Here is a 15,454-nt window from a genome sequence, read left to right on the forward strand (position 1 = left end):
CAAGGAGATGGAACCGATTCTCAACGACAAGTCATTTAATTAGTGTAGATAATAGGATGAGAAGGTGCGTTGGTGTATGTTACGGTGGGGATTGTGTAATTTCTTTTGGGTGTTTTAGATAAAGGATAAAATTATAGTGGGACATGTGACTATGGGGTAGGGGTAGCAGAATATTGCTCGTTAAGTCAGACGATCGGGTCGGGTTTGGAAATATCCATGGGTACAAGATTATGTCCATGCCCTATCCACGAGTAATCGGGTCGGATTTGGGCATTGCCCATGGGCGCAAAAGCATATCCAAACCCTATCTATTCGGGTTGGATATCCATGGGTATCCATGTCCATGGATAAAATTTCCATCCTTATGTATATACATACTGAATAGAAGGGAAAGTGTTTGCCTTGGCACTCAACTGATGCCAATAATCCCCGCAAAAAAAACTGATGCCAATAACAATACATTTGATTTCACATTGGTGGCAAAAAAATTATTTAATTTTGGAATCCCAACAATGCAAATGGGTCCTGGGCTCCAGTGAGCCCTTTTTTCTTCCAAAAATCCAAATTCGAATTTAAAAGTTTCATTTTTTTCTAATCAGGTAGATCTATACTTTCACACTATTAAGCTGTGAATTTTAGTCAAGAAAACTATTCTTTTATGGGCTACACTAAAAGACAATCATGGTCATGGTTTCATTCTGGTTAATGGATATATTATTTGTTATTAAAGATCCACAAATATGGATTTTGTGTAGCGCATACATAGATATATGTCTTAACAAAATTTACAGTAAGCATATATACATGTGCAAGTGGATTTTGTTTGGAAATTTGGAAACTTTAAAATCCCTTATTATTGTTTTTATTCTTTTCATACCAGGCTCCAGAGTACGTGCCCACGATTTTCTGGAAGATATAAAAATATATGCTCAGTACTGTACCACCTTGACGCTCGCTCTGATTCAATATTGTGCTTGATTATTCTGACCACCACCATCGGCACCAACACGACGCCAATAGATCTGGCCGGCCAGATCCACGGGACCATACCCTCACAAGCCTGCCATTGCCAGGACAACGCTCGTGAGATGAATGTGTGTCCACGGAAGTACCTATCTGAGCACGAGCTCAGATGAGCTCTTTATCCACATTGCTGGTTCCTATAAAGATTCACGCCAACAACTGTCTGGTTCTTTGTATAGCGACCCGTATTTCTCTTTTTCGCTGCACACTGGCCCACCCTTGTCGGTTCATGGATGTCACGGCCCCCACTAGAGCGCTGCCCGCCCAGACGGCATCTAACGGAATAGGCCACGGCTCAGCTCCATCTTTTAGTCCTGGTAGTACTGCGGCAGATTTCCGTCCCCTCTCACCTGAAAAAAACACGTATGCATCAAGGGCATCTTTGGTCCACCATTTGACTAAAAGTTATCTGTTTCACACGAATAAAGCCCAGCACCTGCTGATCGAAAATTCATATTATCAAATACTACGAGTTCAGGTGAAGATGAAAATTCATATGCATCAAGGAGTATGAACTAATCAATTAATCCCTACACCGTTCAGCATTGCTCATTCTACGAGTATAGCATCGACCCAACATAAAAGTCTAATGGCATACCACAAAATGCCAATGTCAGGCGACCTCTTTGGAGGTCGTTAAAAATAATAATATCAGAAAACATATTTTGAAGTTTCGAAAAAATCTGAAAAAAATCATACATGTTTACATTGATGTATTCTACATGTGTGTAAATTTTAAAGATGAAATATATTACGGTGAGAGCTACACAAAAAGACAAATCGTAATTTTCAAACTGATGAACAGTGCAAACACTGTTTACTATTAGAAATGCAGGATTTTCTCTTTTTTATGTAGCTCTCGCCATAATGTATTTCAGTGTCAGATTTTATACACATGTAGAATACATCCATATGAATGTGTAGAATTTTTTTTCACAAAATTTTGAAACTCCAAAATGTAATTTATTAAAATTTTCAATATATCCACCTACATGGAGGTCGCCCGCCAAAAGCCCGCATCCAATGGCATACACCTTTTTTCAACACATGGCCACAAAGGAGTCCCATGTGAGCAAACCGTCAACACTCGCAGTCAAACTCTTCACCTCCATCTCTGCACCACTTCTCCCTTCGCCCGGCCTTCGAATGTATGCGACTCTCGATCTCTACCACTTCTCGATCCCGCACTCATACAAGATATGGCCAAACTGTTTCAACATGACCCTTGTGTATATCTTGCTTGCATGTCGTTGTATAGCCAGATTACCTCATCAGCGGTCTCCCCTGTATATGAACACAGCAGCCGATGTAACAAAGTTATGTACCAAATAATATCTAATTCAGGAAGAAGCATCAAAAAACACATGCAGTAAAAGAGAGATAAGCACATAAGCACCACTTACAATTCTTGTTCTCTTCACTTCATAGTTTTCATCGGACACACGATCAAACTGCAGCCTCATGTACTTCTTAACAAACATATGCATCCAGCAACCAGGAGGCACATAATTCTTGAGCATGTGATTTGTGCTCTCGCTACTCTGAGTACTTGCCATCTTAGCACATAACACACCTTTGAAATATGACTTTGCCCACTTGTGTCCACTCTCAAAGAGCCGAGAGATGTACGGATGTGTCCACAGTCTGCATTTCTCGAGCACCAGATGCCACCCTTCCTCGATTTCATCCACGGTCAACACATGATTCACAACGTTGTGGAATTCTGCTCTAAATTCACTCTTTTTAGTGTACAGTGGCCCCAATTATTCTTTAGCTTTATTTAGGACATGCCACTTGCCACTAACACCACTGACACGCTGTGTCTAGCATGATACTCTTAATGGAAGCTCCATTGCCCGATTATGATCTGCAAAAACTCAAAAAGCATTGGTCATTAAACAATCCCAACATTTTACCTCCACAACATCTACTCCAACAAAGTTAAGAATTCAGGATGCACCTGTCAAAACAGTCCTTGATGCCACGCCTCCCATCATCCGCAAAAATTCTACGAATACCCACTTGAAGCTTGCCTGTGTCTAATCACGCACCAATACACCAGAAAAGATCATGCTCTGGAAATGATTGTTCACTCCTACGGAAAGCGCAAATGGCATGTAATATAGATTAGTACGATAGGTGGTGCCAAATGTCACTACGTCTCCAAAAAATGACTACTGATGCCTGCTGCTCCTGTTTGCCCACATTAAGTTTTTTTATTCTACCCACTTGGACACGATACATGGAACGTGGATCCTTAGATCATAATCGTGCAAACACCTCCATGGTTTTCCGTACATCGTCATCAGCTTGTTCTCTGCTTATTATCTTTCCGCATAGGCTCTTAAGCGACCACTTAGTGAATGGCACATTCTCCACCAATCCAAAAAAGCTCCGGATAATACGGTACATAATTGCAAGGTTCATGTTGTTCTGCCTTGGCTATTTTATCAAGTATTGGCCATGCACATCAATATAGTTGTGTGATGGCCAGTTTATTGTCTCACAAAAATTATGGAACATCGAGCCGTTGTTCTGTTCTCTATGCTCAGCAATGTATCACCGGTTGTGCTAAGAAGTCTTATAAGCGCAGGGCACTTGTACCTTCAAGATCTCATGTTCTCCACTCCAGCTTTACCCTTCCACAAATCCACAAAACATCAAATATTGCTAGATTTGTATATCTACTGGTTACCAAATCCAGAACACAACTCTGGAAACTTATTGACATCCCTCGTAAAGGGATTATTTATCCACACTGATCCTCACCCTGATGAAATTACTATGATCAATAACATCCTCATTTCCTTCAAAAAAAAAAATTCTAACCTCCTGTCAATGACACTGCACATTTCTACTACTGTAATGCAAACTCCTCAAGAATGCTGTGTATTTCAGTGCAGGACTCGACAACCACATTTTACAGTTGTACTAGCATGTTTCAAAAAACCATCTACTTCCACATGTAAGATTATTATACTTATATTTCTGGAAAACTATAAAAATCTCATGAATCTAATGATTACGTATATAGTCAGCACATCATATTTCCACTGGATGCAACTTTGTGGCTGACACCACAAGCCTGTACTACTCAGAACATGCAACTGAGTACATTTGAAACAACCAGCCCAATCGAGTCCATTTTTTTTAATTAAGTCCGAACTAACCCTGTATGTCTAACCACAAAGAACAAAATCAAAGCCATGAGGCTGCACTCATGTGATCATGTCTACTGGCCCCAGTGTTAAATTATTCGGATAAGCAGTCAGAGAGCCATGAAATTCAGATAGTACATCTATTGCAAAAACCAGCCCAAACGAATCTGTTTTTTAAAATTAAGAAGTTTGTGTGTCTAACCACAGAGAACAAAATCACAGTCACGAGTCTGCATTCAAGCCTAGTGGTGCCAATAACCAATTATACAGGGCAGCAGATAAAGAGTCATGAAATTCAGATAGTACAAAAAAAACAAGAAAGCACTAACTCATTCAATCGACGAACAAACCTTTTTGACCATTGATGCTTGTGGCAGGCTCTCACGTCTCTGCTCAGGACGTAAATCTTCTGCACATATTTGACCGTCCGTGCCCATGGCAGGCTGACAAATCAATTGGGATTTGACCGTCCCACCTCCGCCGCGAAGACTTTGCTCGTCGCGGCCTTCGGCAGCGGATCCGTTGACTCTCTCCTACCTCCAGCAGGGGGAATCTGGTTGGGCATGAGCACGCTGAGAAAGAGAATGGAGCCGTACGGAATCTTGGAGGATGCAATCTCCTACGACCTGAAGGAGAGTCAGCATACCGGCTCCCGTCGGCGCCATTGGCACAGGGGCCGGCACCAAGCTCTCTCCTACTTCCTCAAGGACACTGGATCTGATTCAAGTCAAAACCAAATCCTTTAAGACACCAAAGCCATGCGGGTAAGATTTGCAACGAACCCGCCAGGCAAGCAGAGATCAACGTACCTGCCCATTGGCTGCATCAGAAACTCCATGCCGGATCACCGCCGCCGCTCCTTCTCTCTCCGTCGGAGACCCCTATTTCTAAATGAGCACCGCTCTAGGCAGAGAACACTCTGGATCCTGCATTCAATTTTAATTTTTCTGCCTATTCCCACCAGACAGAAAAGCAAACTTCCAGGGCCACGGATCAGACGGGGACGCGCGATTCTGATCCACGTCCCACCTCCACTAGGTCGAACGGACGCCAACCTGCGCGTTAACTCTGGCCCACCACCCAACCCTGCTACGTACGTATTTATCTACAGTGTGCATTTTCCTAGCGACCCATATAAACAAATGGCTCAGATCCAGATTGCTATGGAACGTCCAGGATAACGAGCTCATTTGAGCTCAGGACCAATTACTCCGCGTCCGTGTGTCCACCCCTATTTTTCCAATGTAGATCAAGTAAGTTTTCCTCTTTTGAGCTGCCTCTCTACGAGGACCACACAACCAGAGGAGCTCAGGTGTTCATCACGCATGTGCAGTAGGATTTTCGAATCCATCGCATGACTAAAGACATTTTCCACTAAAAATTAAGTAAATAGCATAAAACTACTACTTTACAGGCTAGGGTTTCAAAAAACTATCGATTTTTAATTTTTCTCATATAACTACCAAATGGCTAGTCGGCTGTTTCAAAAAGCCCAAATCATTGAGTATTTATCAGTTGATCATGATTATGACAGGTTGGGCCCACACCTAAACAAACCGTTAGTTTGACCGTTTACTTTGAGCGTTAAATTACATGTGGGGCCCACATGTAAGTTTCATCTTCCCTCTTCTCTATCTTCTTCCTCTCTATCTCTTCTCTTCCTCTCTCTGCCCACATGTGAGCCGGCGACGACACTCCCTCTCCCCCCCAGCGCCCCAACTATCATGGTAGGTGCTCGCCGGAGCTCCTGGTGGCGATGAGGTCGACCTCATCCATGGCGACAGGAGGTGCGCATGGCGTCCGCGTTGAGCCTGAGGAGCTCGGGGCATGGGATGGCGGCGGCTGCCGGCAACGCACGACATGGCGGCGAGGCACGGCGTGGCGACGACGCGGGCGAGGCACGGCGTGACGGCGGCCGCGGAGCAGGCGAGGCACGACGTGGCGGCGAGGCATGGCGACAGCCGCGGGCAGGCAAGGCACAGTGTGACGGCGGCCGCAGGGCAGGCGAGGCATGGAGTGGCGCGGGGCAGGCGAGGCACGGCGTGGCGACGTCCACGGGCGAGGCACGACATGGCGGCGGCCGCGGGGCAGGCAAGGCATGGTGCGGCTCGCCGGCCGGAGGAGGCAGCGCGGCCCTGCCGAGCGGGATCGAGCTCCTGGCTGCTCGGGGACCCGATTGCTTTTTTTAGAAAACTCACAGGACCTGATTGCTTCTTCAAAAAACTTGTAAGGACCCGATTGCTTTTTACAAAACTTATTGTGGGACCCACCTGTAAGTTAACAGTCAAACAAACGGCTATCTTGCATGTGGGCCCTAATTGTCATAATCATGATCAATTGATAATCACTCGATGATTTGGGTTTTTTGAAACAGCCGACCACCCATTTGATAGTTATATGAGAAAAATTAAAAAGCGGTAGTTTTTTAGAACCATAGCCTATAAAGTAGTAGTTTTACCCTATTTACTCCTAAAAATTATCAATCCATAAATACTCTACGAATTTGTGACCCTAGATATTATATAGTTCGGAATACGTTTCAGTCAGAAGAACAAGATGCACATATATCCTAATATGTGGTGTTTTCAGACCACTCTGAATTATCTGTTTTTGTCTAAACTTCTGTCCTTGTCATCACCTGACACATATGTGTGCTAATTAATTTCGGGGCAAAACAATCAAGTGGCGGACGTATCTAGAGTCGCCTCAAAGTAGGAAAGCGTGTACTTACGGTCAATGGAATCGTGAGAATTATAATATGTGTTTCCTATGGGCCGCAATGGCACCTACGCTATAATTTACTGCAAATTCAGCTATCATTCCATAAATAAATTTTTTTGTGCATACACTCCATAAATAACTTGTGACTTAAAGAATCAAAATACACATTATATTTTGAAATGGATGAACCCCCTATATATAACTTGTGATTTCTACACGGAATTTGTGATCCGCGACCCCTCTCCTCTCCCGCGACCGCGCCGTCCCCGCGGGCGGCCGGCCGCGCCCAACCTTCTCCTCCGCGCGCCTCTCCCTCCCCCTTCCTCTCTGCCGCCGTCACCGGCGCCCGCCGCGGGCCTGGCCCGGGCGACGCTGGTGGCGGCGGCCCCCTGGCTTTTCCCCTCTCGGGTGTCCGCCGACGCGGGACGGGGCGACCCCGGGCGGTGCTTCTAGGCGGCGGCAGTCCAGCGCGGCGGCGGGGGCTCTTGGCACGAGCGGGGGCGGACTTCTGGACAGTGGCGTCGCCGTTGGCGGCGGGGCGACGTGGCGGCGCCCGCTCGGCCCAGATCTGGGCCCTTCGCGCCCCATCTGGGCCTGGGCGGGCCGGCGGCGGGGTGGGTCTGCTTCGTGGCTTCCGGGAGGCGAGGGAGAGGCGATGAGCGGCAGGGTGCTGGCGCCGCCATCGCCGGCTTGCTGTAGCGTGGCGGCGCGGCTTAGCGGGCCCGTTTCGGGCCTGGCCGGGCCAGGGTTGGCCTAGCATGCCCTGCTGCCTCGTCCGGACGGCTACCGTGACGGTGCCAGAGGCTCTGGCCTCCCGCATGACGGCAGTGGAGGTGGTTCCCTCCAGTTCGGCTTCGGTGCTGCTTCTCCCTCCGCGGGACGCTTTTCTCCGGTCCTCTTGGCCTCGTGGTGGTGTTCGCAGTGAGGCGGCGTGGGTGACGGCGCAACCGCGATGGCGCATGGTGGTGGGCGGCGGTCTGGCTGGTCGGCTCCGGTCCGTTGGGCAGTGGGGATTGGAGTATGGGAGAAATCCTTACCGGTCTTCGGCCCCGATGCGGTGACACATGCGGGTGCCACCATTCCTTCCTGGAGGGTCCCAGTGATATCCATCCCCCACCTCCCTCCGCGTGCCGGGGAAACCCTAGGACATGTCCGGGCAGCAGCGTCGTCGGCGTCACTTTCCTTCTTGGAGGTGCTGTTTTGTACGTGATGGTCCGGAGCCTCGGGTTGTAGTGGTTTGTCTCTGGTGGGCGTAGCGGTGGCGGGTCATCCGCGCTCTGTCGAGCTGCCGTTGTTGGCATTTGCTTCTTCTTCTTTTTTTCTTTTGGGCTTGTTGTGCTGTTCACCCCAGTGATCCTGTATTGGTGTTGGTTGTTTTGGAATACAAAGTGGGAGAACCCTTTTTCGGTACACGGAATTTGTACCACTGACGACAAAGTGGTGCTACTTGCTCATTGGCAGGAATCAAAGCAAATCGAATTCGCTCTGGTATTTGTGTGGGTCGGGAGGCCAACTTGTAAAAACTAATACAAGGTATGATTCAAAAACCACGTAGGGTACACACAAGAAACATCCATTTGCAAGAAAAATGTTGTTCACAGATTCCAGGGAGTAGCAAGTTGCATGATTTACTAGTAAGGGAAATGACTGTGCTCATTGATCAGCATGCACTTTGTCTCCCCAATTTGCTGATTGCATAGTTAATCTGCAAGTTGCATATATATTTTTCGAAAAGGAAGTTGCATATATATATTTGGATGAATTGATAACTACACTTGCCTTCGGTCAGTTCATTCATATATAGGGCCTGCAGGGCAGTACATGCTCACACACAACCATCTATTAACCACTGGAGTGAAGAGGCTATACAAAGTAATACATCAGTCCGTTTGAAGCCACCATCTAGGCAACACCTATTGCTACTCCTATCCCATTGATGAAGGTGTGCCGAATATCCGGGCCTGATACCAAACGGACATCGCATCAAACCCTAACATCTAAAGCCGGATGCCCCAACCCAGCCACACACCAGGATTGGGTCCCATACCAGACCGACACACCCTCAGAGGCTGCCGCCTAAAGAAAATATGTCCTAGAGGCAATAATAAAGTTGTTATTTTATATTTTCTTATATCATGGTAAATGTTTATTATTCATGCTAGAATTGTATTAACCGGAAACTTGATACATGTGCGGATACATAGACATAACACCGTGTCCCTAGTAAGCCTCTACTAGACTAACTCGTTAATCAAAGATGGTTAAGTTTCCTAGCCATAGACATGTGTTGTCATTTGATGAATGGGATCACATCATTAAGATAATGATGTGATGGACAAGACCCATCTGTTAGCTTAGCATAATGATCGTTCGGTTTTATTGCTATAGCTTTCTTCATGTCATATACATATTCTTTTGACTATGAGATTATGCAACTCCCGGATACCAAACGAATGCCTTGTGTACTATCAAACGTCACAACATAACCGGGTGATTATAAAGATGCTCTACATGTATCTCTGAAGATGTTTGTTGGGTTGGCATAGATCAAGATTAGGATTTGTCACTCCGAGTGTCGGAGAGGTATCTCTGGGCCCTCTCGGCAATGCACATCAAAATAAGCCTTGCAAGCAATGTGAGTAATGAGTTAGTTGTGGGATAATGCATTACGGAACGAGTAAAGAGACTTGCCAATAACGAGATTGAACTAGGTATGGAGATACCGACGATCGAATCTCGGGCAAGTAACATACCGATGACAAAGGAAATAACGTATGTTGTCATAACGGTTTGACCGATAAAGATCTTCGTAAAATATGTGGGAGCCAATATGAGCATCTAGGTCCTGCTATTGGTTATTGAACGGAGAGGTGTCTCGGTCATGTCTACATAGTTCTCAAACCCGTAGGGCCCGCACGCTTAACGTTCGATGACGATTTTGTATTATATGAGTTATGTGATTTGGTGACCGAATGTTATTCGGAGTCCTGGATGAGATCATGGACATGACGAGGAGTCTTGAAATGATTGAGAGGTAAAGATTCATATATAGGACGATAGTATTTGGACACCGGAAATGTTCTGGGGATACCGAGTACGTACCGGGTCACTGGAAGGGGTTTCGGGCTACCCCCGGCAAACTATATGGGCCTATTGGGCCAAGAGGAGAAACGCAGCAGCCAACATGGGCTGCTGCGCCCCCCTTGTTGGCCGAATAGGAAGGGGAAGGGAAAGGGGGAAGAGAGAAGGAAGGGGAGGCAATTCGGCCTCCCCCTTCCTTCTCTCTTCTCTCCCCTTTCCTTCCTTCTCCGGAAAAGATGGTAACAGGGGGCCGAATTGGACAAGGCCCCCAAGTAGGATTCCTCCTACTTGGGGCGCCCCATGGCTGTCCCCTCCCCCTCCCACCTATATATATGTGGGGAGGGGGCACCTAGAGCACACAACAAACATTGTTAGCCGTGTGCGGTGGCCCCCTCCAAAGTTTACGCCTCCGGTCATATTCACGTAGGGCTTAGGGGAAGGCCTACGCGGATCACTTCACATCACCGTCACCACGCCGTCGTGCTGAAGAAACTCTCCCTCGACACTTTTCTGGATCAAGAGTTCGAGGGACGTCATCGAGCTGAACGTGTGCAGAACACGGAGGTGCCGTACGTTCGGTGCTTGATCGGTTCGAATGAGAAGAAGTTTGACTACATCAACCGCGTTGGCAAACGCTTCCGCTTTCGGTCTACGAGGGTACGTGGACATACTCTCCCCCTCTCATTGCTATGCATCTCCTAGATAGATCTTGCGTGAGCGTAGGAATTTTTTTGAAATTGCATGCTACGTTTCCCAACACCGCCGCCATCTTCCACCGGTCCATCTCTAGAGTAGAAACTGACCCATCGATCTTGCCTGGCCTGCCGTCGACGCCACCACGACGTCAGAGAACTCCACCATCATCCACGTATCCATCCACACGCGCCCATTGTCTCCGCAACACCATGCCACTGGGATCCGCCGTTCGCCTTGCGGTGGTTAAGACACCGCTCTTCCAGTTGTCCTGTCCAACCAGCACTTGCTCCAAACCGATGCCCTCAGGAGGGACAACGGCATCAAAGGTACCACATTATCGTCCGGTCCGGTAGATCCAGATCCATGGTTTCCCCTGAAGCATCACGAGTGGGGTGCCACGGCCTGCAACAACGATTCCTCGAGAAGGGAATGACGTCATAGACGCCACCATCGTCCGCCATGACCGAAGTTGGCGCAATTTTCACCGGAAGTTGTGTCCCCCCAACCTCGTAGATGGCTGGAACGGAATGGAGCCTCGCCGTGGAGACAAGGGCCACCGTTGGCATGCCGGCAGGGAGCCTCCAGCCGTCCCCCATCGGTCCTCCTCGCGCCACCGGCCAGCCAAGGCCGTACTGAGATGGATCTGGACAGGACACCAGATCCGCAGCCATCGGAGCCACCCATGCGCCCGCGGCTGCCACACCGCCGACCATGTAAGTTCCCATCGCTGGCGCGCAGCAGGGGCGCCGCCTTGATTGCCACCTCCTGCCTCCCCATGTGAGACGCCGCCTCCGCCTCACAGGATCTGCCGTAGCGACCACCCGCCCTAGATTTGTGGTGCAGGGCCTAGCGCCACCGCGGCCCTTGCCGGCGACATCGGCGGCTGGGGATGGAGGAGCGGGAGGGGCTGGTGGCACGGGATTAGGGGCCACTGGCGCTGCCCGAGGGGAGGCGGCGCGAGGGGGAAGGGAGGTATGGGAGTGAAGAGCTAGCTAGCTAGAGTTAGCAGATAATTAAGGAGTTGAGTGAATAGTGTAATTAATTAAGGATATCGAAGAGCTATCATGGTGAGGGGTAAGATTGTGATTAGGAGGATTGAGGACATGAGCAGCAGGAAGGTCACATTCTCCAAGCGGCGGCATGGGCTGCTGAAGAAGACACGTGAGCTAGCCATCCTCTGCAATGTCCAGGTCGGCTGTCATCGTCTTCTCCCTTACTGGTCGCATCTACGCATATGCCAGCTCCACCACCACCACCACCCCACTACCACCATTGGCATGCCTTCCATCATCCATAAGTACCAATCTGCACAGGAGCACCAGCATCAACTACTGAATGCATATTGCCTCGTAACCTTGTTAGAGCAACTCTAGCAGACCCCGCAAAACACCCGGCCCGCAAAAAATCCGGCGAGTATGCGGGCTCGGGCCAATTTTCCGGCCAGAACAGAGCCCACATACTCGACCGGCCCGCAAAAAAATTTGTCGCAGCCCGCAAACCGCACGCCCCAAGCACTATAAGTGCGGTTCCGCGAGCCACCCGATTCCCTTTCCCCTCTCCCAATTTCTCGCCGCCAGCGACCCTCCTCCAGCCGCCATGTGGGGGCGCATGTGGAGCTCCGGACGCGGCTCCGGCAGCAGATCCGGCCGTGAGAGGGACCCGGAGCGCGAGCGGCGCGTCCGGTCCGACGACGCGAGGAAGCACGGCGCCCGGAGGTAGACCAACCACGGGCTGTCGCCGCCGGCGAGCTTCGACCGCCGCGAGATGGAGGAGTACGACCGCCGGCGCGCGTCCTTCTCCTCCGCGAGGTCTTCCTACGCCGGATCCTCCTCCTCCTCCACCGCGGGCTTCCTCCACGTGAAGAGGGAGTGGTCGGACGAGGAGGAGGAGCCGGAGCCGCCGGTGCCGTTCCCCTTCGTGCCGGTGAAGGAGGAGCCCGAGGAGCCCGCTCCACTCGGCCGCCGCTGAGTCGTCGGGCCCGAGGACTACGTCGCAGACTTCGACGCCGTCGCCGCCACCATCGCCGAGCGGAGCGTGCGCGAGGAGGAGGAGCGCCGGCGCCACGCCGAGGAGCTCGAAGATCTCGAATGGCGGCAGGCGGTCGCCGCCAACGAGAAGGCTGACGAGTGGCGCCCCATCCGCGCGGAGCAGGCAGAGAAGTACGTCGATCTGTGCAGCTCCGACGAGGAGGATTGAGCGTCCGGCTCCTCCACGGCGTCGTCCAGTTTGCCGCGACCTCGCCGCCATCAGATCCGACCCCCCTAGTACTAGTTTAACGTAGTATGTAGTATAGCTATGCTTGTAGTTTGTTGATCATGTGATGAACTATGCTTGTGCAATTTCTCCAGTGAAAGTATTTTTTCAAATTATGCAGGTTTAGATACGGATTCTGCTTGGCCGCGCATGTTTTTGACCCGCAAACGCGATCTTCGTCAAACCGCAAACGCGTTTTGCAGGTCGTATTTTTGCAGGGTCTGCTAGAGTTGCTCTTAACTACTCCGAACATTCCAAAATAGATGATGTTTTAGATAATGACAGTTTTCAATGAGCCACTTTGACGTTTTCTATACAAATACGTTGGTAAAATTACAGAACTGTAAATAGTTGTCATGACAAATGTAATGATATTATGTTAGTTTGACCAACCTCAATGCAAAATTGTATATAGTCAAATTAGAGAAGTTTGATTCTTACTGATGTGTATCAGAGTGTCACCTATTTTAGAACAAAGTGTAGAAGTGCATGCTCTCGTTAATGCAACCAAAAAATCAATCTGATGGAAGAGACTAGGCAATACAATTATACGTCAACACTCCCCCTTATGTGTGGCTCCCTCGGGCCTAAATATGGACCGAAAGTGGGCTGCAATTTAATTGCACCAGCCGGGTCTTGAACTCAAGACCTCTTGGCTCCGATACCATGTAGAAATGCATGCTCTCGTGTCAATGCAACCAAAATACCGATCTGACGGAAGAGACTAGGCAATACAGTTATACGTCAACACAAAGTTTGCACTAAGTATTTATATGCATGCACTTTACTTCTCCCACTGGTTGTTACTTATATATGCACATAATTTTAGCACTACACCACCAAGCCAAGGAAAATATCCGTTATATATGCTTATCTAGTAGATACCCATAATAGTACCATTTATTTATTTTGAACTAAAGTTTGCAGTACTCAAAGCTTCTGGTAATATAAGAAAATCTCAATTTCATGTTTTGCTAGTTTTGGGAAGGGGAAGTGCGAAAATTAAAGCAGGAAAATGCAGATGCTTCAAGAACATAATTGGGACACGTTCTTGAGCCAATTCTTTCCACGACTATGAATCTGATTTAAATCAATTTGAGTAAAGACTGGAGAACTCAATCAAGTCACCACATTATTTGGCTTTCAGGAAGATAATGGGTGAGAGATTATCAAACTTACAAGTCGAAGACTTATATTCAATGGAACATCAACTGGAGAAGAGCTTACACCATATTAGAGAAAAGAAGGTAGCTGAGCTCCTTCGGTTTGTTCTTATTTCATTTTTAGTGGATTTTATTCTTATTTCAGCTAATCATTGTACCCTCCTCCATAATCACCACTACGCTAACACTTTTTTTAAAAGAAATGACAATAACTGTGTCTCTTGATACATGTTTTAGGAACAAAGATTTTCCAGAAATATTATCAATACAACGAGAAGGTTCGCCAAGATTTCTATGCCCAGCATGTGCAATTTTACTTAGTTGCACATTATCTGTAAAATTTAGATCACTACATTTTGAAACGGTATATCCATCAATACATTTAAGAAAAACTACATCCATACATGATAATTCAATAAAGTGAATTTGTAGGGATACATCTTTCATCAAGAGAATATTCAACTTTCCGAGAAATAAAGCTTATCCATCAACAAAACTTGGAATTACAGAACAAGGTAACCGAGTGACTTGGCTATGTATTCAAGACTTTTTTGGTGGTTGAGATTTATGATGGTGCTTCATGTTGGTTTCAGCTTTGTGTATTGAATGGCTCTACTAACAGTTCATCATGTTATCCTCAGTTTATATTGGCAGCTTCTTCTGGTAGTTGAATCAATAGTTCAATAGAGACGCAGAAGCCGGGAGTTGAACTTTTTATAGCCATATTGTCTTGATACAGTGCAAATAATCAATATAATGAAACTAATGCATCTTTTTCATTCGCAAATGTGTGAGAGAAGTTGCGTTGGGTATTGATTGCTCATATATATGTGCACAGTTGTTTTGTCGGGCTTTTGCCCATTGTGTAAAATTCCCCATTGCTGCCTCACGCAGGAGTCTAGAATGTGTCGAAGTTCCAGTGTGGATGACCATCCTCTAGAACAAGACTCTTGTATATATTTGTATTGGTTATCTACAGCTAGCTTGTTCAAAATGTTTCTATGAAGAATCTGAAGTACTTTTCAAGTGCTAATATAACTGGAATGGGGAAGAAAGACGCTTCAATTAATTGAATCTGTGGCTGCTGCTTTGTCTACTCATCCCAAAACACCTGAACTTACATGCAGCGAAAGGAAAGAATCAAACCAGATCAGATCAGAGTTGTTACATCATTAAATAATACTCCCTCCGTCCCAAAATTCTTGTCTTAGATTTGTCCAAATACGGATGTATCAAGTCACATTTTAGTATCTTAGATTGGTGAATAGAGGGTGTACTTACTAGTAAAGATCAAGTTGTGCCATACTCAGAGCACGAAATCTGGAAGGAAATCATCTTTACTCTAATTTAATCATATGC

General features: G+C 47.5%; 2 pseudogenes; both read left to right on the forward strand.

The window, feature by feature from the left end:
* Nucleotides 1-11,743: 11,743 nt before the first annotated feature.
* LOC147967333 (MADS-box transcription factor 23 pseudogene) lies at nt 11,744-12,052 on the forward strand (annotated as a pseudogene).
* A 223-nt stretch (nt 12,053-12,275) lies between these two features.
* LOC147967334 (uncharacterized) lies at nt 12,276-12,875 on the forward strand (annotated as a pseudogene).
* The last annotated feature ends 2,579 nt before the right edge of the window (nt 12,876-15,454 follow it).

This window comes from Triticum urartu, chromosome 5A (assembly GCF_056163025.1).
Source record: "Triticum urartu cultivar PI428250 chromosome 5A, HENAU_Tu73, whole genome shotgun sequence".
In the NCBI taxonomy this organism is placed as follows: domain Eukaryota; kingdom Viridiplantae; phylum Streptophyta; class Magnoliopsida; order Poales; family Poaceae; genus Triticum; species Triticum urartu.